The 25381-nt window shown below is 42.3% G+C and overlaps 1 long non-coding RNA gene across 1 annotated transcript in view; it reads left to right on the forward strand.

Moving 5' to 3' along the window:
• The window catches only part of LOC148224293 (uncharacterized), a 36340-nt gene extending 13376 nt beyond the window's left edge, over positions 1-22964 (forward strand). The window contains exons 4-7 of the long non-coding RNA XR_015802303.1: positions 1531-1792; positions 13428-13543; positions 19490-19575; positions 20767-22964. This is a non-coding gene — a long non-coding RNA (uncharacterized LOC148224293). The remainder of the gene's footprint in view (positions 1-1530; positions 1793-13427; positions 13544-19489; positions 19576-20766) is intronic.
• Positions 22965-25381: the final 2417 nt, after the last annotated feature.

The raw sequence follows: 25381 nt of genomic DNA on the forward strand, positions 1-25381 counted from the left end.
GCTCTATGCTGATGTCTGTCAGAAGCCTGCTGTTGTTTAGGAGAGAAGTAGTCATCCTCACACACCCACAGCTCCCCCATATTTGCCCAACCACCTTTTTCCCAAGCTGGGGAAAGGAAAGGCTGGACAAATGTGCCTGGACTGACCTGTGGCATTCCAATCCAGGGCACTGCTCCCTGGAGGGAAGCTCCATGCTGCCCTATTTAGGCACTTTATATTGCTTAATTGGAGTTGCTAGGGATTGCGTACATCGATCAGTGGAGCAAAAAGTGACATGACAACGGCTGTCATGTGTCTCTGATTTTCCCTCTCCTCCCTGAAAGAAGTCTGGACAGAAGACTACAGTGTTTGTTGGCCCGCAGAAAAGCACACAGATGTGTGTTTGTGTGCCCTCGATGGCACATCCTTAGAGGAGACACAGTCGGAGCCGTGCCCTTTGTGGGCAGCAGGAGAAGGGGCAAACCTGCAGCAGCCTCTCTCTCCCGGCTGAGCTCGGGCTTTGAGGCAGCTCTGACCCCATCCCACTCCCCTGTGCTCCGAATCCACTGAGCACAAACACGGGGGTGGGAGGACAGTCCAGCTTTTATTTGTTTGGCACGGTGGATTTTTCTGTTTTCTGAGCTCGGGAATGCCGCCTGCTCCTCCGCCTCCTCCAAGTGCAGCTGCACCCCTCTGTCCCAGCCCCAGCTGCCACAGCTTAGCTTTGCCTCCAAACACATTCTTTTGCTGGGTGCAGTGCCTCTGTGCTCTCGGATGGAGATTGGCTTGTAGCTGTCTCTCCCTGCATGGCATCTGCTTCCCTCTGCCTTTTTAATCCTCTGCATTTTCCATAACCTAACATAAACGAGTAACAAATCTGGGATGCACTTCTCCAGCCAAGGGGACAGATCCGGGGCTGTGGCATTTTACACCTACTGGGATTTCTGCAGCAGTCCCTCTTTCTTTTTATTTTCCCTTCTTTTTTCAATACACATCAGACTTCTGAGAAATGTATTCTTATGTCAGTAATGTTCAAGGGCAAAAAGAAAAGCTGCCAGAAGAGAGCTTTAAAAGTCTGACATATTATCATTCAGAGAGGAATTTTCAGTACAATTATTCTGGATTTTTTCCAATAAATAAATTGTACAGACTTTTAAGGGAGAGCTTTTAGGTTAATGGAAATATTACTTAAATTAAAATACATCCCGTTCAGCCACCAATTCCACTGTCACTGCAGCATGTGTTTAATGTTAATGACATGCACAAATAAAAAGGAAGAAACTGTTTTGTTTTATTGTGTCCAAAGCTGAGTATGATCTGTCATGGAAAGTTAAATTCAAGCCAGAGGGGGCACAAGGCAGCATCAACCGAGGCATGGTTAAAATGTACTTCCAGAAGGTATATTGCACAGTACTGTGCATGGGAATGCTAAGAAACATAAACATGTCTTGTATTTTCAATGAATTGAATTTTACTCTTTTTATTTTTTCACTTGGTGACTTTACGAGGAGGTCTTCTACAGCTTACAGTTTCTGTCTCTGTCTTTTGGAGCTTCACACAGGGGAGAGTGGATCCCAGATTCCAGCTGGGGCAGGTTCCATGCTCACTCTTGCTCCAAGGAAAGAGTGGGCAGCTTGGAGGGAGCTGCCAAATTCAAATGACATCTTGAACTCTGCAGTTCTTGGATGAGCTCTCACCAGACTAGGTTTCATGCCACCTGCATTCGGCCCTTCTGCTTCCAGCTGAGCTGGACAACACGAGATACAACTCCCTGGGCCTTTGGAACCTGTGCTTTCCATTCCACAAGGGACAGGTGAGTGAGTGAAGAGGAAAAGCTAACTGGCTTCTGCCTCTTTTGCCTCTTGATTTATGATTTATGCTGGATTGGGAGGGGGAAAGGCAGCAGAGAAGGTTTCTACATTTTCTAGTGTGTCACTTGTCAGCAGGGGACAGGACTCGTGCTTGGGAAGGATATGAGCTTGGCTGCCCACCCACTGTAGGGGTTTTTGTCTTGACCACCCACTGTGGTGCAGGTGCATGTCCTCGGGTTGGTCACCCAGGTGTTGGGGCTGCTGCCCAGGGGAGAGCAGATGCAGAAGAAGCCTGGGAATGAGATGAGACTCCAGCTCTGGCCCAGGTGGGAGTTGTTACATCACAGCCACTGGTGCTGTATTGCATCCCCACCCTGAGAGCTCTCTAGAGCTCATCTGCCCTTCTAGAATCCAGGTGCAGATATACCAGGGATTTTCCCTGAATCCTTGCTGGAAAGCAGGTGGGCTGCCCACCCAGGGTACAGAGTACAGCATTTAAAACACCAGTTATAAACATAGTGCCCACAAAGTTCAGGCCTTGGGTCTTTAAATGGGCTTGAGAAGTGTTTCAAGGCAGCATCTACATGGGCCCTATACATCCATATATATACAACTATAGTGAAGATACTTAGTGACTCAGTTCAGGCTCGAGTCCATAGACTGAAGCATTTTATTCAACAGAATAAGCCAGCACAGGGATTGAAAGATGAGAGGAATCATGGCTCCTTGGTGTCTTTCATACTCATGGCAACATCCATTATCCATGTCAGGATAACTCCAGTAACAGCAGTCCAGGTGATAGCTGCTTCCCACCTTTCAGATGACAAACTGGCCACTTCTGTTGAGGACACAGGATTGCACCTTCAGAAACACTTCATCCTGTGGAAAGGAGTGAGCAGGTTTAGCTGGGTCCAAGGGCAATTTCTCCTTGCTGCATTTGTCTTCACTGAAGGGCTTGGGGCAGGAGAGCCACTTCCAAGTGGAAGGCACTACAAGACCAGGCCTTAACCTTCCTTGAATCTGTGAATATTTTACATGGAGCTTGTTCTCCAAACTCTCCTGAGTTCTCCATCCATTCAGCAAAATGTCTGGAAAAGTACTGGATCTGATTTCATGCCCCTATGGGGCTTGGGGAATGTTTGTAGCAAAGGGAGAAATTATTCAGTTTGGATCTTCAAGTAGCTTTAAGAGACTAGAACTGCCAAGCAAGTCACCAGCATATCCCTGGGTTTCTTGTGCTCACTTCTTAGGTTTGCTATGCAAAATGAACAGTGCTTTTCTTGTGGAGACTAAGAATAACTTCCAGGCCAAGTTCCAAGGTCAATCCATCCCTCTGGCTTTTTTCATCTATATGAATAACTGTCCTCAGCACCAACTTTAACGGTGCAAATGCATCACTGCTAGAGCATGTTTAGAGAACAGCTTCAGGATCACCGAACACATTGTTACTTGCACAGAGGCAGGATTCCCAGACATTACAATGCAATTCCTATTTGGGCTCAGTTACCACTGTGGCTTCCCACTCTCTTTTTTCTTTCAAGGTTACTCCTTTGCCACAGAAAAAATATTTATTTTTCACTAGTAGCACAAGGTGTATTTTCCTGGGATTTCATTGAACACTTCTTGCTTACGACCAATTGAAGAGAGGTTTGTGAATCTGACTGTTGTGTGTTGTCACAGCTACTTTTCTATCCTCCTGGGGTAGGGGTAGGCTTTCCCTTGTAGTTCAAGTGGGTTTTGTTCCTTTTTTTGTCCTTCTCCACATTCACATGAAATTGTTCTTGCTTTCATCTTTCTAGCCTGCTCCTTCCTCTCAGATCGTCTGCCTTGGTTTAAAGGGTCCTTGTGCCAGCACACTAATACACACCTGGTGCAACCTAAGGACAATTCACTCCCAGGGAAACTATGGGCGGTTTGTGCATTCTCATCATCACCAGGGGCTTCCTGCAATGGAAAATAGCTCAAGGTTTCTAAGGCTCTCTTCTCCCACAACAAAACAAGCCTGTGGGCAGAGGTAAAATCAACACATCTCTATTTGTTTTGGCCTTGAGCCCACAATTGCCAATATTTTCTTCTTTGGGAAGTGAATTCTTTTGTATTACCCTCTGCTGCTCCCCTGTGCTTGGACTGTCTCCTTTGCAGGACCCTGTCTGCTTAGTGCAATCTCAGGGTGAAATCAGTACTTTCTTTTTTAGCAAAGTATTTTCTTCATAGACCTCTGCTTCTTTGGCTGTGGTTGCCACATACTGACTGCTTCCCATTTGGGAAACGGGCATGGCAATTCTTCTGTCTCTCCTAGGGGCATTCTGGAGAAGCTGTGTTAAATTATCCTAGCCTTTGTTCTGTATGATATATGATTGCTGCCTGTCATCCAGGTAGATTTATGTAGAAAGCAACGTTGGATGTAAGATGGACCTTCTAAAAAGGAGACAACTTGTTGTTAACAAATACTCAGTGATCACTTTGACCTGAGAGCAGGGGCAGACCCTCTGCTTTGCTGGTTCGCCAGGAACACCCATAGTGCCTGAGAGCAGGAAAATATGTCTTGGGGGATTCTGCAGTGGTGGGAGGCTTACATGCCATGGGGAAAGAGTTTGGACTCCATCCAGTGTATCTATGGAGTAGTCACTTGTAATCGTTGCTAATCCAATGAGAGTAGTAAGTAGTTATGGACTCCTGCACAGATTTATTGGTCTGAGGTGATACCAACTGGCAGAGATAAAGCAAGGGACAGTATTTACCAGAATAAAGGATGGCATTTATGGAAAAAATAGAATGTGTGTTCACATCTATTTTGAATGTTTTTGTGAGAGATACCTGAGAACTCTCCATTATGGGTATATCTTCCAAGGGGTAATAAGTTTTTCTCTTAAGCAAGTATTCTAAAGGGAGATATTAAATTAAAGGTTCATTTAAAAACTATTTCTTTTCCCTTGGAAGGTGAATAATTTTTTTCACTTACACTGCTGCAGTCCACCATAATATTTTTATTTGCATGTGTAATTTGGTTATGTAGTGCTACTTCAAGCTCAGTATTATTCATTTCTGATGAGTAAAGAACACTTTGAGCTCTGGCCCTTTACATTAAATTATAAATTAAACTCATCAAATAAAATCTTTCCCCCATTAATTTTGACATTAAAAGTGCCATGGATGTCCCTGGGGACAGGGTTCTACCCAATAGTCCTATACTGAGTATAAAACACTCACCTAAGTGTTTGCAGAGTCCCCATTTTACTTGTCATCTATGTGCCAGAGGCTCTCCTTGTATTTAACAATTACAAGTGACTCCAGTGAAGACCTTAGTCTTCGAAGTTTTGTTGCAAAAATGCTGACCTGCTTTTCATACTCCAAGAGCAAAGCCAGTTAGAGAGAAATCTGGGCTGTCCATGCTGTTTGTGTGTGGTTGTTACTCAGGGTCAGTGTTTCCCTGTGCAGTCAGGCAGGGACATATTTTTATTTGCCCAGGTTTCTCTCATAGCAACAAGAAAGACCATATAAACATGGGAAAATCTGACATGATAAAGCTAGCAAGGAAAACTGTCCGATCTTTTAGAATTAATATATATGCATGCATTTAAGGAATGGAATATTATGTAGCTGAGACAAAAATGTATTGAAACATATCGGAACTGTGAAGTGAAACATTGAGTTATGGATGGATGCTGTTTCATGACTAAATAAATATCCTTTGTGGTTGACTTTAGTTTATTTTATCTCTTTTTCCCTCTCACTATTCAGTAGGGGGTTTTAGCTTCCTTAGACTCTGCAGAGGATCAGTCATTTTCTCCCTGTGGCATTCACAGCAGAGCATCTTCATCCTTTGTCTATTTACAGCTGACTGGGTGCACTGAATGTTCTTATTTTTTTTGTTTCCTAAAATCTTAGTTGCAGAGAGAAAAATCAAAAAAGAGGGTCAACTAACTGGGCAGGTCCCTGTAGGGAGCTCAAGGACCTTGCTTTTGTTGAAATTGCTTGGAGCTCCATGATGTTAATATTTTCCACCTGATAAGTTAGCCAGACAAGAGGTCATGGTTAGTTTTTACTGAAACGATAGAAGTGCTTTCTTGGGGCTTGTTTGGTTTTGTGTTTTATTTGTTTTAATACAAATCCTACCGGAGCCAGAACCAAATGACAGTGTATGCACCCAGCTTTCTGCCAGCACTAGCACAAAATGATAAAATGGCTGGTTTGTTTGTTTGGGTTTCAGTGCTTCTTTTTTTTTGTCCTGGGCATAAATTCCCAGTTCTTGTTTCCTTTTTTCTATATTCTCTGCTTCCCTGGAGTATTGCCACTCTGCTGCAGACACAAGGCCATAACCAGATAAGCTCTCCCCTTTGCACCTGCATTGACTTGCCTGCATTTAGGATGGAAGAAGTGAAGAGCCCTTCACAAGAGCTGTGAGTGTAGGACAGCAACTGCATCCAAACAGCAAGAGTCTCTGCACGTGAAACAGAGATCATCTTCCCTGTTTCCAATAGCACCTGCCTATCCTGCAAATTAATCTCTGGGAACCTGACAATGGGCTCCCAGAAAATGAGGTACAGACAGTGGCAGTGTGTGACAAATTTAGATTAGCAGTGATCTTTCACAGCCAGAGTTGGTATTCATTTCTGAACTTATGGGCAGCAAATACTCATTGACATCAGTGGGAGCACAATGGGGGCTCGCCTTGCCCACAGTTACTACAGTAAATGACCTGTAACTCAAAAGGTCTTGGATGAAATTTATTATTTTACACCAAACACATCAGTTTACACTGATGCTTTCCTCAAGACAAACTCCGAAGAAGTGGTAAGATAGTGGAAATCAGGAGAGGGAGAAAGAATAAATTAAATCTAGGTTATTTTATTTTTTTTTTTTAGCCTAAACACCTATGGATAATTTTGTTCCAATTCCACAGAAACAATCCCTCTTTGCAAACGTAATTTCAGATCCCACCATTTCCAGAACAAACCATGTGCTTGGAAGGTTTTATCACAGAAACTATGCTCACTGTTAAGTAAAGAGAAATTCCCTCTTATTTCTTATCATTAATACAGGTCCTTAGCTGACCTGCCAGAGTTTCCTAGTAGTCTGTTGATGGTACTAGTCAAGAATATTGTGACTTCTGCTGTCTCTGGGTACGTGCCTGAACTGATGTGTATCTGAAATGGCTTCTTCAAACACTGTTCCATTGCTTTTTCAGTTAGGGAATCAAAATGGAAAGTGCATTCACTCCTTAATATAGAAAGAAAAATGGAAATTATATATTAAAATATTTAAAGTGGTTAAATTAGCAATCAGCACAAAGTGAGTTTGGTCCATTTTTTAAAAGCAGCCCCCAATAGCAGGCAAATTACAGGTCATCAGACTCAGATCCACTCTCCCTTCTCATTTTGATGATATTTTGTGGCTCTTTCATTCATTTATGGTAATGCATCAAATTATGCTTTAAGAAAGTTAGAAATGAAGACAAGAGATGCTGCTTGTTTGAAAGTATTTTGCATAATGCAATGACTTTTAAGTTTGGGTAATGCCAAAGATTGATAATGCAGTCTAGAAGCAAATAAAACGCTGACATATCCTCTGCAAGCTTTTCATCTGTAGATAAATATCTTTCCTGCCATTGATATATGCATCTTTGTCCAGCTTTGTCCAGCTGTGTGCTGTAGTACAAAGCCATCATTTTATTCTTTAGACAGCTAAAATTCTGAAATGTATAGGCCAGCAATTTGTTATACTTAGTGGCCTGATAGAGATTTCTGAATGTTATATGGACATATCCAAGCAAAGATACAATGTGATGATGAAAATCAACATGTATAGGGGTACTTACCATGCAGTATTTTGGTGGGACTTTTTTTCTAGCCTGAAACTAGTTAGCCCTTCAGATATGTATATTGATAATAACAGAGATATGCTTTCATAACTGCAAATGGCAACTCTGCAAAGATTGTACTGCACCTCAGCAAATGATGTTTTCTCCAAAACCAGTTGCTTAGAAAAATCATTCATTTTTTCAATCAATTAATTAACTTGTGCTTCCGTGAACAAAAGGCATTTCAACTCTTATTTTCCCTTGTCTTTTTGGTGTTTTGTTTAGAGGCCTGTTTTTAGTGATATTCTTTCTTCTAAGTCTATTTAGTTATGGTAAGTATATTACCATACCCTCTACCTGACAAGTCATCTGTAATACCATTCAGAGAAATGGTGGCTAAAGAAGTCTGGGAAAGAGTGTGTTTCTCTTATTTGCTGGGCCTGCTAGGTGTCAGGACAAAAAGGGACACTTCCCTGGTTCCTGTCTGCCTGTGGGAATTTTGAAAGCACATGCAGAAGTGTCACTAAGCCAGTGCAAATCCAGTGAGGGCACGAGGACTGAATCCATCCATCCATGCCCATGTAAAGACATGGTCCCAAATGCCTTGGGTCAGGTTTTCAGGGGAGCAGGGAGCTAACAGCTCAGTAGGAGATATGGTCCATAGCAGTCTCACACTCTCCAGGTGCGAGGCACATATTCTGTGACCCTCCCCCCAAAACAAGAGACCCAGCTAAGCGGGTTGGGAGGCTGGTGATCAGTGTCCATGGAGGTTGGGTGACCAACATTCAAGTGCTGCTGGTGAAGAAGTGCTGCAGTATCCTGAGGTCAAGAACTGACCTAGAATAAGCTGAAGGTCTTGATGTGCCATGGTAGGAGGCCAAAGCTCATGCCAGTGTTTAAAAGCAAGCATTGCTTGTGGTAGCTCATAAATATTATACTTTTCATCTTTCCCCCTCCTGGTAGACCTAGATACTAGGCAGGTTTAACTCCATTTTAAATCTGCTATGTCTATGACTGAAATCATAATATTTATGCAGGGTAGTTTTTCAAGAAGCTTAGTGAATGTGAAAACAAGTTCCTGGGTTTTCCCCTTTCATGGAAGCAAGCTGAAGGTCAGATTTACAACATCTCAAGCTACATTCTGTGCTCATTTACACAGCTGTAATCTTGAGTTATGCCACCGAGGACAAGCAATTGCTCCAGACTTACAGGATATAACTGACAGCAGAATTTAGCTTGGGGTTGCCAAAGCCTGACAGAAAAGGAGCTGTGAGGGTGGAATTTGGTGCTCGTGAAGTAGCTTGTATATATTCAAGGAATGTATGAGCCCAAAGATTTATTAGTAGTGTTTCAGAGCATTATTGAAATTAGACTTAATTATCTGTGTAATTTGCTGGAACCAGCATTTTAGCATTTTTGATCAAGTATATGCCATTAATTTTAAAGAGATGTACCAGGCTGCTCTCAAAAAGTGAAATAAAACAATTTAAAAAGAAAGCCCATCATTTCTAAATAGTGTGTTTCAAAAATTTCAAAGGTTGTTGTTGGTTGAGTCTTTCTTCCCCTTTGCAAAACAGTCCATTTGCAGTCTAATTGTACAGAAAAATGTTCATGTCACCCCCGAAGGTCATTCCAGCAAGCAAAGAAAAGCATTGTCTCCTCGTTCCCTGACTTGCCTAGCTCTGCCATTCCTCCCCCTCTTGTCCTTGCTCCAGCCCCATTATGCCACTTGGAAATGGTGCTGGCTGTCTTTGGATGAAGGAACAGAAGACAAAGCTGTGAGCAATAACCAACCTGCTCCTTTGCAATGAAGAAAGTGCAAGGCTCCTGTTCAGACCTGTACCCCATTCTCTCTGTTCAGACATGCTCCACAGGTACTGCTTGGTTTGAAGGTATCATCTCCATACCTAAGCTTCTGTTTCTGCAGTGGCTTCTTGCCAGGTGCCCGTGGTCACCTGAGCTCCTGGAAAAGAGGAATGTTCTTGTGCTGAAAACAGTGGAAACTTTGGAGAAGATCCTTTGCTTGTCTTTGTCATGCATTTGATAGCAATAATGATGCTTACCTCTTTCTGAAAGTGTGCTTTGAGGATACAACCATTCTTGTGTAGGAATAGCTTGAAGCTTACACGAGCACTAAAGCTGAAGGCAAGAGGAACAACACCACAGCGAGGTTATTAGCTGTCATTTTGCCAAACCTCTGCTCAAAGAAGCCTTTGGTTTAGGACACATACTGTGTGGTGGTTTTTTTGTGGTCAGCACTTTTCTAGTTCAGATTTTCACTTCCTTTTTTTTTCTTTATACCTTCTTTACCCCTGCCTCCATGTAGGTCTCCAGCAGCATAAATACGGTCAGCATGTCATTTTGGGAGGCAAGCAGTAAATATGAAGGGGGGATGCTCTTATTGAAATGTTATACACTCTGGCTCAAACGCTGGAGAAGCTTCAGCTCAGACTTTCCCATTTAATGATTAACTTTTGTTTGCACAGAGGAGAGAGCCACAGTAAGAATGCAATTAATTACACTGGCAGCCCAGCCAGGCCAGCAGTCAGCAGTGCTCTCCCTTGTAGCTCCTGGCTCTGCAGGTCTGATTTGAGAGTAACTAATTAAACACAGGTGCAGGCTAGCAGACTTGTTGAATTAATGCAGTGTCTTCTTTTCGGTGTTCCCGTGCATTTGTAGCTCACAAAAATAGAGCAAGCACTTGGTGCTACAAATAATAATAGAGTGCTGATGACGGAGGTAATTAATCCTATATTACTGTGGTGTGATAGGCTGCTGCTAGGGCTGTCATTCAAGTACTTCTTATGCAAAAACATGTCTCAGAGGTGAAAGAACATGCAGTAAGAGAAAGACAGGGCAGCATTCTAATGGGCTTGCTTGTCTTAAAGACACAGATACATCTTCAGGGTTTTGGCAAGATTGTCAAAAGCTGGTAGTCAAAACTCAAGACCAGAAATTCACTGCACTATATTCTGGGTTCTACCTTTGACACTCACCAGGGCACTTTTAGCAGGAAGCAGCTTAAAATAAAAATTCAGTCTCATTCAAATGATACACAACCATGAATGACAAATGCAAGTCCGTAACTGTAGCTCACTGTGGACTTTCTTTTCTTTTTCATTGCTTCCTGAACATCCTCAGTTGGCCATTGGCATTAACAGGCTCCTGACTCCAGTGAACCCTAGCTTAGTCCCAGCATTGTTCTTTGTGATGGTGCAGGGGGTGATTGTCTTGCTTTAAGGGAGACTGGCTTTGAGTGGAGGTAATGCAGATGTCCAAGGAGCTGCAAAAAGAGTAAATATTGTTTAGTGTTATTTATTGCCAATAACAAATACTGTACCCCTTACTGGTTCAAATCAAACTGCAGGACTCAAGTATCTTTTCCAGCCAAAATTAAAGGTAAACTGAGAAAACATTATCAGCCTTTTCTCTCCATAGTCACTTACTTGCTTGTAATACCCCTTCTTCCCAGACACAGGAATGTCAGGGTTTTATGAGATGTCAAGGAGGAAACAACCCTCTGTGGTAGTAGCCCCAAGGAGTGCCAAGCATTAAGATACTTCAGCCTCAACACATGGAAAAACCCCAAAACACCAATGTATCTGTTTACTTTAAAGACAAGGAGTGATTTCATGTTATTCTTGTTACTTCATGATGAAAATGGTCCAGTGCTATTAGGAATGTTTATAGTGGGAAAATAATGCCAAGTCTAATAAATGATCAGATAGGACAGACCATGTTTTATTCAGTGTGGGAACCAAACACTGCCATATTGTACAGATTTGCTGATCTGGAAGAATTGTTCTTGCCTTACAGAATGCAGCTCAAAAACCGAGTGCATGAATATGACAGTTTTCTCTTTTTAAATGCAGAGAATTTTAAGACAGAAACATTGCTTGGAGAGCTTTCTAAGGGATTCTGATCAACTTACGTAAGTTCAGGAAATCAGCAATAATTCATTATCCTTCCATATTTTTCAGTGGCTTTTGTTTTTCTTGCATCACAATTACTATCCCATTAGAGACATATAGTAGTCAAGTATTTGGATGAGGACTAGTATTCTGCTACAAGTTTTAAGGCTAACTCCATGGTAGGAAAATAGCTTAGAGCAGTTCTTAGAGCAATCAGATAGTTTCTGATTCTTTTCTTCCTCTTTACTAGTTACCTGTGGCCCTGTGGGAAATTTACATGATGGAGTGTTTGCCCTCACAGGGCACATAAAAGTTTTGTGAAAACACTTTTCTATGACCATGTGTATTTTACAATAGCAAGAAACATTGCTGACTTTCTCCTGGCTGTGGGTCCTGATGGGAGAGAGCTGGGGAGGGTGAGGCCCTAAATTACTGCTCAGCTCATAGAAAATTTAGTTGTGGAGTGTGTGTGTGTGTGTGTGTGTGCATAACCATGTGTTGTGCCTGCGACAAGCATGATCTTTTCTTTTCTCAACTCCATGCCTCTGAAATTTCCAGGAAGCTGCTCTTGGCTGCTGACAGTGGCTATAGGGGTGATGGCAGCAGTGAGGTGTTTTTTGTTCATGTCTCCTTGTCTTCATTAATTTCCAGTGTGTCATTTCAGCTGAAAATATGCAATTGCTGTTAATCTGTTCAAAAGCATGATGTCGGCTAGGTGGTTATTTATGTCACAGTAAATATTTGATGAGTAGGTGTGTTATTTTTAGCCACAATCACAACATATTATTGAAATTTATAGGCCTGAAATAGGTCATCTAACACATGATTGTTTGTTACCTTTACAGTTTCCTGAGGGTTTTTTCCACTTTCCTTCACAATTTGAACTGAAAAGGTGGTGATTCAGTGTTGGTATAGATTGTTGCACATAAGCTGCATAGTAGGGGCAAACATCAAACCTCAAATTGCAGGGCCCATGCTGATGGGGGATGCTGCAGCCACTGAAGCAATAAACCCATAGAGGCTGTGCAAATACGTGAATGTACACATGGATCTCAAAGCTGTGATTTTCATATTCCAGCAATCACTGCCGCAGGAGTGCATGACTGACAGCACAAAGAACTTAGATTTACTGTAGAGAGATGTAAATTGATAAGCCAGTAGACAGCCATCATTCTTCCTTTATTCTCTCTCTGTATCCCATGTCTTTCTCTGCTGGCATAATCAAAGCTGACACAGTGCATTCTATACCAAGTTATATTTTTCGTAATTATAAGACAGTACCTGAGATCTGAAGTTGTTATTCAGGAAATGGCACAAAGCTCACTGAAATACAGGTTTTCAGATTGATCCTCTGATAATATTGTTTTTCACATAGATTCTGGGTACTCAGACTCTACATCTATGTCTTTAAGCTGTCTGGGTACTTTAAGAAGGGATAAGTACAGGAGAAAAAAAACGAGGGAGCTTTTCCTTTTGTGCAGAGGAAAAAATATACAAAGCGTAAAAGGCTTTCTTTCTCCTTACCAGCAGCTGAATCTGAAGCATTTTGCCACACTGTTTCTAAAAACGTTTGTATGGAGCTGACTTGGGGGGAAGAGTTACAAGAATTCAAGAAACAAAAATAGAGGGATCACCCATGAAGACCTAGATGAGCCTTCCCTCAGCTGACTGACTGGTGTGGCACACCTCTCATGTCTTGGGGCAAAGGGTCCTTTTCCACTGATTCATCTCATTAGGCTCAGCTGCCTCTGACTTCAATTGCAATGTTTTTAGATCTAAAAAGAACAGACTGTGAGATATAATGGAGTTCTTATAATACAGATGCATTTGGAAATCTCATTTTTCCTCAGGTCTGAAAAAGTGTGGTAAAATCTGAACACTTATATTGCAGCCCTTTGACCTCAAATGTGTACGCTGAAATTTCAGATCCCATCTGGACCCAGTGATTGTGTGACTTGAAAGAAGGCAAGTGAATGAAGCCTTCCCTTGTCTGGAGCTCCAGCACAGAGGTGCTGCAGATCACCTGGGAAAATCCCAGTGCTGTAAGTAATTTTCCATATAGTTTTATTTTTAAATTCTCTGGTATTTTAATTGAATTAATAAAAATAGCAAGGAGAAAGAAAAATTATATTTGGAGAAAGAAAAATGGATTTTTTTTATTAAAACAGATTGAAACTAGTAGGAAAAATGGGATTATCTCACTTGATAGAGATTATTACTTTTCATTGAAAAACTGTTGTCCTTTCAATGTCAGACTTTTTTTTGCACTTCCAGAAATAAACTGAGTTATACTGAGTATAACTATAGTTATACTTCATTGATATTTTTGTGTTAGGCCTTGTCTGCTCACTGGGCTCCAGACTCACTGTATCTCAAGTCTTGCTTTGCCTCACTGACCTACATCCACAATGACCAGAAGGCAGAAAGCAAGATCTTTTTCTCCCTTTCATCTTTAATACAGGGAACTTCTTACATCCAGTAGCTCCTCTGCTTAAATATAGTTAACAGGTAGTTTCAAGCAGGCAGAATTTATTTTTTCTTTGAGCAATTAACTCAGCTGCCAGAATTGAGAGCCTTTTTATGTTAAATTGCTTCTGTAGTTGATGGAGAAAGAAAGATGCTTCTGATGTGGATCTTAGCTGTCCTTTGGAAGCACCTGGTCCTTGATGCAAATGGTACCTGATTTCAGCATCTCAACTTCAAATTTTTCCAATTAAGTAGGATGGACCTAGAGCTCTTCATGTAGCTGGGAGCTTGCTGGGGACATGTGAGGAAAAGCATTGCTGGTCATGCACTCCTTTCAAAAGGCAGTTCTTTGTCTTAGGGCAACTCAGGGAATTACAAAAGAAGGAAAAATTTTGGCTGGAATGAGTGAATAAGGCAGCTTATTCTAACTACTAATAACTTAAGTGAGAGTATCTGTCTGAAATACTCTTAGAGATGAACCTCAGGTTACTCCCATCAGTCTGACTACTATTTAAACCTTTCACTTGCATGTTCTGATTGATGCATTATTCCTCATGTCAGCGAAGGACTTTTCACCAGAAACCATCTTTTGGGGTGCTTATAAGGAGTATATTGGAAAAGAATTGAAATTTCTCTGTAATTTGTGGATAGACAGCTCTATAGGAGCTGCCCAATTGGATGCTGCCAAATAATTTTACATGGGTCACTGAAAAATTCTTTGGAATAGCTATGCCAAATTGCTACGGGTACAGATTAGCTTCAAACACAGAAAGAAAAATGCAAAATCTTATTATTAATTTCCTAGGCCATCCAATTCACAGGACACCCATGCCAAAAATGTTTTTACTGAACTGTTTTCTTAACATGGTCATTATGTTTCCATCAAGGTAACTCTTAAAGAAAGGGTTTACTTCTCACTTTTTCATGTCGGTGTCTCTGACAGGAATAGGCCTTTGGGAGCATCTTAGGAGTGGAAGTGTAAGAAACCAGAATGTGTGCTGCATGTTTGCTGCTGCATGTTCCTTCAGAATTTGCTTTTAAAACGCATATTGGTTACAAAATAAACCCGAATGAGCCATTATACTCTGGTGTGTAATTATGTATTTAGGGCACATACTACACACAGCTTTAAAAGAAATCTGTATGGAAACAAATTGCATTACATTTGCAAATAGCTGAAGGTAGTTGAGCAGCAACACCTCAAGCCTTTCAAAATACTGAAGTCATTTACACCATTTTCTGAAGTAATTATCTCCCAAGCATCAGATTCCAGTTGTTTCAATGCCTTTGCTGCAGAGGTCTCAGTATAGTATAAAAGACCTGGGCTTGGGTGTCTAACAGCCTTGATGTAGATGTAGTGCTTCTGCTGATGTCCCATGGCAGAGCAGGACTGATGGCCTTTGGGAGGGAATGCTGGTTGGGACTAATGCTGAGAGTGCCAAGGAGAGAGGCACCCCTGGGGCACGGGTGAAACCCAACCTCCTGTCTCCCCAAAGATTAGTGAGGAGCAGAGATTTAAGTCTTGGTTGAACAGTTCTGTGATTTAGTGGAGTGATAGATTTACTTATGTGGCCAGCCTAGAGGATGGAGAACCGTCTGGCTTCTTATTTCAGGGTTTTGAACTGCCACTAGAGCTAGACAGTGCATCTTCTCAGCTTTGACAGTGTTGTACCACTTATTTTTCCTCTTTAACTGGTGCTTGGCAAAGTACCTGCCTCTCAGGGGGCCAATCCTTGGAAATAGCCGTGTGTGACAGAAATGGCAGCAGGCACCCGTAAGGAAGCTGTGTGCCTGCCTGGGCCGATGATATGGAACAACATCAAGTGTGCTTCCCTGCCTTGAGACAGCAGTTCCTGCATTAAATCTACAAAATGCCTTTCTGTGCACAGTGCAGTTGGAAATGTTAAGAGTCACGCTTATTAGCACTGGCACATATAAAGCAGAGCTGCAGTAAATGAGTTAAGTGTCCTGAGGTTTTGAGGACTGGGGTGTTGCTTTTCCTTTTCTGGAGCTGAGCACTCGAGAGACTTTCATTAAACCTGGGACTTGGCAGATCCTCATGCTGATTCTGCCACTTATTTGTTGTTCGGCCTCAGGCTAGTCACTTAACCTCTTGCCGCCCTAATTTCCCCATCTGGAAAATTATATTTACTTACCTCTCCTGGGGATTGCACGGGGCTTAATGAATGCCCGTAAGGGATTTGAAGATCCTCAGATCTGAGATGATACAGGACTGCAAAAGATTCACTGCATGTGCAAGGAGGAGGGGATGTGTGCCCAGGCAGGAGAGCCTGCCTGCGCTCCTGGCCTGGAATCAAGTCTGAAAATCTAATCAGCAGGGGAGGATCGTACTCTCTGTTTTAGATTAAATCCTCTTCCTTGTGGCCTTTTCAGATTTGCTGGTAGAAAAAGGAGGCAAGTGACTGAATGGGGAGGAGGGCAGCTGAGGTTAACTGCTTTCTCCTGTTGGTCCCCTGGATCTTTTTGTCAGTGCAATAACAGCTGGATCTCCCAGGAAGGTAATGATCTTCCTGGATGCTTCATCTTACTGCAGGCTATTAGAGAAGCCAGGCAGCCCTATTGCTGCCCATTTCTTTAGCAGGAAAAAATGAACCTCTGACCAAAAAAAAAAGGTTCCTCCATATAATTAAGCAGCATTAGAATGAGGCCTGTGCCTTTGCTGATGAACTTCAGTGAAAGCAGATGGTCACAATGGTATTAAAAACTAAAGACTTCAGTCAAGCTTTTAATTGAAAACAATTGGACCCTGCTGGATGGTAATTACCTTGGCTGCTTGCAAATAATATCACAGCACTGCTACCTAGGAAGGAAGAATGAAGACTGAGTTAATAAGAACTGCTTTATCTGCATATAATAAACAAGGAGCATCCAAAACTATTTTCTCTGGTAGCTTCTCCCCTGCAAGAGGCTTTTAAGTGGCTAGCAGTGTGAAAAGGAACACAGAGTGGCAGAAATTGAAACGTGTGAAATGTTTGCTGGGTTTATAAAGTAACTTAAAGAGCCAATCTTCCCTCATCTCCCTCCTTCTTTTAACAGCTGAAATTCCAGATGCAGCTGAGAAAAATAGCAAAATATAATCAAGTGGAAAAGCTCTAGATTATCCAGCATACCTCCTCTTCTGAATGGCAACAGTAATGACAGGCTGTGTTTATCTTGTTTTATCTGCTTTCTTCTTCCCTTGCCTGATCGACTGGAAGGCTGGGGCCCTTCTAAATACCCAGAGTGTTTTTCACCATGTTCTTAATTGGATTTTAATGATCATTAACTTAATATGCCTCAATGTCTAACAAAGCAAATGTAGTACGTGGCATATTTTGCCTGACAATTTTCTCATTCCTCTGCCTAGTGCTGGGATCAGATGAGGGTTAGAGGGTTAGACCATCTAAAAGGGTCTAAAAGGGTCCTAAGTCCTCATGTGGTATATATTTATTGACACAACATGGCATTAATACTGCTTTACAGTGTCTTCCCTGCTGTGGAGAAGGACTTGTATTGCTGTGGATGTGCGGGTGGAAAAAAGCAGTCCCAGTGCTGTCTCTTTTAAACACAGGTCCTAGATGTGTATAGAATGAACCAAATCTTGTCACCTTCCATGTAAACACTATTTTTCATGTGGCAGTTCTCTTGGGTGCTTTTGTGTTCCCCTATGAGCAGGCAAGATGCCTTGCTGCCCCAGTAGACCTCAGAAAGCAGCAGCTACTGCAATTTTGCAAAATTAATGAGTAGCTGTGAACTGCTAGTAAAAGTGATGCAATGATTTTCCATAACATATCATTTTAGAAGCAGTGACTTGAACTGCTTTTTCTTTCCCTATCCAAATATTTGTCTTTTCAAGGCACCAGCCAAGAGTTTGTCTTGTCTTGTCTGGCAGTATGATGAAATGAACTTTTCCAGTGTGTTTCATCTGGATTTGATGATTTTATGCCTGCAGTTCAACTTTCTTTCACTTAATGCGCCATGATTAACACAGAGTGAGGTCCTGAACCCTTGAAAGTCAGTTTCCACACTGTCTTTGCTACGATTTTGCTAATTTTTATGTAAAAAAAATATGCTTTTAGCTTTATTGGTGTAATGCCTCAGAAACTGCTTGCTGACACAGTTACAAGACACAGGTGTATTTCATAGAATCATTAAAAGCAATGGTTTTGGTTCCTGTACTGCCATCTAAGTTGAGGTATTCTCATTTGTGCTAGGGCTTAGCCTTGGTCTTTCGTCTGCTGCTGGACTCCTGGAGAGCAGGTCTGTGGCTGATGGGGCTGGTGTCCTGCTCTGTCTCCTGGCTCTGCTGTTCAAGCTGGTGGCAGGGTCTGAGCAGAATTTTTCTCGCAACCTTTCCAGCCCCTCGTTTATCAAAGAACTTGGAGCAAATTTGAAATTAGGAAAGGCCACCTTTCAAAAGCGTCTTATGCTAGTGGCTGTGGTGATTTTATCAATTTTATAGCACCTTTTAACTCTACAGAGTACAATCTTATTGTAATTACTGCTTGCAGCTTTAAGGGAGCTGGTGTGGACCATACTATTTTAAAGGTATAAGCTCTATTGATCTAAAGTATTCTGAGCGATAAACAGCTGCTCAGGTTGATTAAAGCTGAAGGGAAGCCGAAGCATTTAATCAATCTCCAAAGCTGCTCCAAGTATATTACAAAGCAATTGTGATTATTGCTATTATATGACAAGCTATATCATAATAAAGAAAGAGGGATCATTTTTCTTAGAAGCATTTAGAAGTGTTGTGGTGCTTCTTCTCAGCCTGCCTCATGCTGTCACCTCTGAAGCCTGGCTAAGTGACAGAGCATGCCACTCAAGCAGACTAATCTTGAAGGGAAAATACAAGAGCAGGGCCTTTCAGCTCCCCAGAGCCTCCTCTTCCCTGTGTCTATCTGTGGCCGACAGCAAGTGCTTGGAGAAGAAAAACAAGAAAGAAGGCCAGTGTACAGTAACTCTGGCCGTGTTGTAACTGGCTCTGATCCTTGCATCCTGCATAGCTTGGGATGTTCTGGGCTATGGGATATGTTTGTGCCTGTCCAAAAGTCCTGAAGGCACCTTTCTTGTATTACCTTTATTTTTAATCACTTCTTGAACCTTCCTTTGGACAGCCTTGGGCTTCACACCATCCCATGGTGGTGCATCACACAGTGCTCTCACGTGGTTTTGTAAAATAGTACCCTTTTGTTCTTGTTTATCAACTTTCAGCCTGATGTTTTCTTTAGTGCCTTCTTACTCTTGCGTTAAGAAAAGCAATGGATAATAGTTATCTCTTAACCTTTTCTATTTCATAAACACAGAGCTGTCTGCCTTATGCTGCTCTGTTATCTCCTTTTCCAAGCCTTATTTAGGCTCCCTTTTTCAGAAGGTGACCCATTCCTCTGACCATCCCTTTCACATCTGCATCTGCTGCCCTTCTCATTTTGCTGCATGCTTTTGAAAAGGGTGTAACCAGTACTTAATATATTACTTAAAGATGTGGGCTTTTCTAAGTTTATTATTTCTTTCTTTTTCAGGTATTCAGTGATCTGTACTTACTACATAAAACATACATACGTCATGCAATATTGAAGACATAGATATAGGATTTCTGAAAACTAAGGTACTGCATAAAATAATCTTAGGTTTAAAATTAATAATATGTTGCATTTAAAATGTAAAAATGGATTGTATATGAACAGAGTAGGACCTTCTCCTGTAGGAAATACAATACTAAAATAAATTAATTGATAAGTTTATTAAACAAAGCTTAATAAATAAATAGACAAATTAATAGATAAGTTGATTAAACTTTGTCCTTGCTGTAATTGCAACAAAGAAATTATAGTACTTTAGCCTAGAGAGGATAGCATTTGCAAAGGCTAACTTTTGTGGAGGGTGTCTTGTGTCAGTCCTCTCAGTGCTGTCCTTAGTCTTTCTGCACTGAAAACAGTCAAATTGTCTCTCAAAACCAGGAAGTCCATGCTGAAGGGACCTCCAAGGATACGCTGTTGGAGCTTTTACTTTTGCTGAATGCACCCTGTACAAGCAAGTCGGACTCCCTTGGGTTAGCAGGCAGACACAAGATGTCCCTTCTTTTGTTTCTCTATTATGATATCTCTTTTGAAACTTTGAAACATTTGAAGCCTCTCATGACCTTCATGTGAAACCTTATGCATGGTCCTAGTGTGCTGGAGGCTGAGCCTGGTGCGGTTATCTTTGTTGCATAAGATTTTTATTGCAACAACTGTTAAATCTTCTTTATGGTGGTTTCACATGAGAGTCACAAGCCTTCTGGGAAACTTCTCCTGAGTTTCACTTTATAGTGGTATGAGAGTCTTGTGAGTCTTGTGAATGTAGGTTTTTAAGTGAGAGTTTAGACCAGTAAATAAACTTTTAATTGGGAAATCTTGAGGTCTGCCATGGATGGATTTTTTTGGATTTGTTTGTGAGAGGAAGTGGTAGGTCCTGGGGCTGTTCAGCTGATGGAAGAGAGAGCTACAGGTAAGCCTAAGATCAGCTCAGGTCCTTGACTTAGCTTGGCTAGGGCTAATTCCAATGTGCTGAATGGGTTGGACAGCTGAAACTGTCAGAGTGGAAAGTGGGCCATAGCAGTCTACTGGCAGTAGCCATCCTTTCCTTAGGGTGCAATCTGAGGAGCATTTCCTTTGCACTCCTGTGTTAATCTAGTGGTGCCAGCAAAGGTCTGGTACAGCTACATGGCAAATCATCAGGGGAACCAGCTCAGGTTAAAAGCAATCCTTCTTTTTTATTCATTTGTTTTAACCAGTATTAAAATTGATTCCCCCCACAGCACCATGAAAATTCATCTCTGTGCCGCTGAAGCACAAGGCAATAGTAGGAACAGCCTTAAGGGAATGTTTCATCTGGTGCTGGGTTTCAAAGAAGCATTTTTCAGACTGTGGCTTTACAGTCAGTTTTTAAGAGCCTCCTGGAAATATCTCCCAATCCCATGGCTCCATGGATTGCCAGCTGAAGATGACCATTTGTGAAACTGGATTTCAAGCCAAGTCTGTGTCAAAAATAGACTGCAAAAATGATGAATCACAACCAAACACTGCTGCACAATACTACATTTAGGCTGCTGTGCCATTTTTTGGGTTGCAATCTAACCATCTGTTAATTGGCCCCATCCCACATTGCTACAGGGTGCTGAGATTCATCGTAGGCCTACAGGATGATCAGTGTCTCCCGAGCCATTCAGGATGGGCCTCGAAGCTTTTCGGGTCCTGCTGCTGTTTACATCAAGTGCACTAAGACTGGCTACCCCAGCTGCCATCCTCCATCTGATTGCCTCAGCCTCACTGCTATTTTATGACCAGAGATTGTGTCTGAGCAGAAGGATGTGAGTGCATCAGCTGCCTTCAAGAAAATCAGTTTGTGCCAAGGAGTACAGGATTTTTAGGCATTCTGACTGTCATTTAACCTCACCTGGAAACTTAGTGTGATGCTTTGCTTGGGGTGGGACTGATCCTGCACCCCAACACTCAACCTTGGCACTGCTTTCACAGGGATCAGAATAATTCCTGGCCAAGCTAAGACCCGCTCCTGTTTATGTTCCTTTCTAAAACTTTCTAAAACTAATCTCTCTTTTCTCCACTGCACATATTTTCACATTTGTGCTAATGAAAGCGCTGGATTGTTCCAGGGGATCACATGGAAAATATCTGTGAGCTTTGGCTATCTCTCTGAAATACTACAGTCAATTTGGTGTTTGCTTTGGCGTGTTGCTGTGAAAGATTGTAGAGTGCTTGTGTTTATACGCACACAGGGAAAGAGGGCTCCTGCTCATTGTGCCTTTGTGAGGCTGCCAGACTGTCTGGCCCCATCTATTCTCCTGTAAGTGAAAAGAGCCTCACGAGCGCTCCCTGCGTGCTTGGACCAGGCTCTGCTAGGTACCGTGCTTGGAAGCCCTTCTGTCGGCTTGAAAAATATCTTTCTGCCTCAATAGTGTTTACTCCCTGTTGTTACAAGTAGCATGTAAGATTGCTTGTCAGTGAAGACATTTTTCCTTCTTCCCTTTGTTTCTTCTGCGTACTGGGCAGCTTTGCATCCAGTGCATTTTGATGGCCCTCCTGTACTAGGGCAGCCAGCTGCCCTTTGAGAACAAGAGAGGATTTTCCATAGAGAAGAATGAGAAGTAATGTGTGAAAATTGGTGGTATGATGCAGCCCTGGTTGAAAGATTTGGACATTGCCCTTGACAAAGGACTTAGTTTCTTCCTGTAGCCTGCTGCCTTCTGAAGTAGGATATGACAGGTTTTCATGTAGAAGGCTTTTCTGTCCAAAGTGGGATTTCTCTGCTCTGCATAGAGAGATTGTCCAGCTGAAAGCTCCTACAACACCCTTTGAGATGATGAAGGATGACTCCAGCAACCCCTATGTTAATTTTCTCGTCTACAAGAAACTTGTTCTAAAATTTAACAATATCTATGAGCTTCTGCTGAAAAGTCATGGGCTGCAGGACCTGCACTTGACTAGTAATTATAAAGTGCTTTGATATTGAATGCTTTGGCATCTGAATAGCAGTTTGTAGAATTCAGGTCTCCTTTCCTTTTTCGAGTGACAACAAATATTTATCTCAGATTTCCTCTTCTGGAAGGAATAGTTGGAAAACAAATGTGCATTGATGGGAATTGCCAGGTACCCGGACCCGACCTATAGCTCGGCTATCCTTGAGTCCTGTGTGTAGCTGCCCTGAGTATTTGGAGGAAGATGCAAATGCTGCTGGAATGGATGATTGCAACTAAACTGCAAACAAAACTGCCCACTGCTTCCCAGAGAACTCTGTCAGCTTTTGTTTCAAGCAGCAGCTCTGTTCATTTCAGCAGGGGAGGTACAGTAGCTGATACTTAACAATTAATATTTTTTGTTTTCTTTCAACTGTCAAGCTTTGCCAGCCAGTTTTGCTTTACAAAATCTATAAGTAGGGAAGATAGGTGTTTTCTTTCGTACAATTGACACGAAGGAATTAAAGGATTCAAGACTAAAACCTTCATGAATAATTTAGGCTGTTTTTCCAACAAATATTCACTTCTGCTATGCATACACTGATACTGGGTTCAGACAAAAAGTAAATACATTTTTATTCAGTGTCAGCCATCAATCTCTTTCCAACTTTCAGGACACACTGTTGTCAGGGGCTTCTGCTTGAGAAATCTGGTCTGTTAGCTTGCTGTGAAAACAGACAGGACGAGGCACATTATCTGCACAAAGCTCCCCTGTGAGACTCTGTGCAGCCCAGCCAGCCTTGTTCTTCCTACTGCTGTGCTTCATGTTGCTCCTGCGAATAAACAGTGCTGCACATGCTTAGACCAATACACTCAGACACTCGGCTTCTCACTAAAGCGGCTGAACCACCTGGGGCAGGAATAGCAGGAGCCTTCTCAAGAAAACCAGTCAGTGAGCTTCTCTGTGTCTTGGCCTGATGGTTTTGAGGGATATTCATGATATTATGGAGTTTGAAGAAGGCCTAGAAATTTGCAGTTGACTGGTAGCTTACGTCAGATTCTCTTAGTCCTGCCAGTGTGAGACCTTTAAGCATGGATTTTCCCTGTTGTAGCCTTTTAGTTTGGTGGCTGGGGGCTTTGCCTAATATTTGGAAATACTGAAAGCAAACTCAAAGAAGGCTTGCTTCATCAAGAAAGCACCTTACCAAAGCTCTGCCTGGTACCAATGGATCAATTCCCCAGCCCAAGTGCTGTTTCATACTCTGTGCCTCAAAGCATTGACCACCCTAGCATCAACAACCAGCAGGGTGAGGAAGGACCAGCAGGCCCCTGGTGCCAGGATTAAACGTTTGTTTCCACTTCTCAAACCACCATGTCTGAGGGTTCAAAACACTGCTGTGCCTGCTTGCATCCCCCCTGCCAGGGCATGGGCAAATGCTTCTGTAAAACCTGTCAGAGGTAAGCTGCTGCTGAGAGCTACACACCACCGAGTGCAGCCCTGTGAATTTGAGAAGATGAATGAATCCAGAGGAAGAGGCTTTTGCTGTGCTGCTGCTATTTCAATGGGAAAGTGAGACCCTGAAATGCTCTGTTCTACTTCAGTAGCTCTAAGAAGAGCCTTTCTCCAGAGGTCTCTGGCATCCAGACTAATTGAAATAAGTCCAAAGGGGTCTTCTAAACCTAATTCTTCCCCCATGTTTTCAGGTTTGTGTTTTTTTTTCCCCTCCTGTCTACACCCTCTCTTGAACAAAAGAGAAAGAATTCAAATGTAATTTGGATGAAGTTAATTTGAAGCTAAGGTTGATTGCTCATCTCGCTGAAACCATCAGCAGTGGCTGAGTGTGAGAGGGCGTTCAAACATATCTGGGAAACTTGTGAGCAAGCTGAACAAAGGGTGGGCTGGAGGCTGGGGATCACTGCTCCCCCTCCCCCCGTGTGACTTTCTCAGCTCACACTGAACCCTTTGATCACTGTCCAGCACGGGGTTATGTGGCAGCCTGGGCTGGGGCCAGAGATGTATACATGGGTGGAGGCTGCTGTAATCTTCATATGCCCTTGATCCACCCTGTACCCTTATTTCCACAAACACCGTCGCATATCACAGTGGGGTGCATCACTGCCGGTGCTCCTTCAGCTGAAACACGGGACCCTCCCTGCCAAACACAGCTCCCTTTTTCAGAAATCTCTCTGATAGCAACATTTTGAAAAGTGTGCCTGTATTTTGTAACCATTACTCTATTTTTGCCAAGCACATTTGTATTTGACGCTGCAACACAACACTGTGAGTACAATAGTGCTATTCAGCACACAGAGTTCGTGTCTTTCAGAAGTGGCTGTTCTGGGAGAGCTGCACAGGTGAGCATGGCTATCTTGGGAAAGTGCTGCTCATTAAGAGAGCACTGCCAGAATCTTACCTCTGGAAGCACATTCTCCAGACCACCTGCTTTAGGGCAGTATTTTAGCTCCATGTTCCTCTAATAAGGATTTTAGTACTGCGCTTAGTGGCTATTAAGAATGCTTGAGTCCAAGATAAGTTCTTACAGATGTGCTACCATTATCATTCATACTTAAATGTTGACACAGTAATCTGCAAAATGAGCTGAAACTCTTGAAGAAAAAGGCTAACTGTCTCTAAGGTAAAGTGGATGAGAATCAGTGGTGGAGAGGCAAGCTGTGGTCCCTCGTGCTTTTCAGTTACATTTGTTTGTGGCCATTCACCATCAGAAAGTGGGAGGAGGGACCTGGTTTCTCCTGTCTGCCTCTGCCACTGTGTCTCCGGATAAGCTGCCTTCAGCACAGTGGCACAAGTAGACTTTAGGTGTTTGAAGACTGCCAGCAACATGTGGCATGTCAGATCTTATAAAAACCTCTGATTTCTATTAAAACCTACAAAAAAAACAGATATGGGTTCCACTCTTCTGTATTATTTCCTATTTATTTTGGGATGGCTAGAAGACTC

The sequence above is a fragment of the Sturnus vulgaris genome, chromosome 3, assembly GCF_052056855.1.
Source record: "Sturnus vulgaris isolate bStuVul1 chromosome 3, bStuVul1.hap1, whole genome shotgun sequence".
In the NCBI taxonomy this organism is placed as follows: Eukaryota; Metazoa; Chordata; class Aves; order Passeriformes; family Sturnidae; genus Sturnus; species Sturnus vulgaris.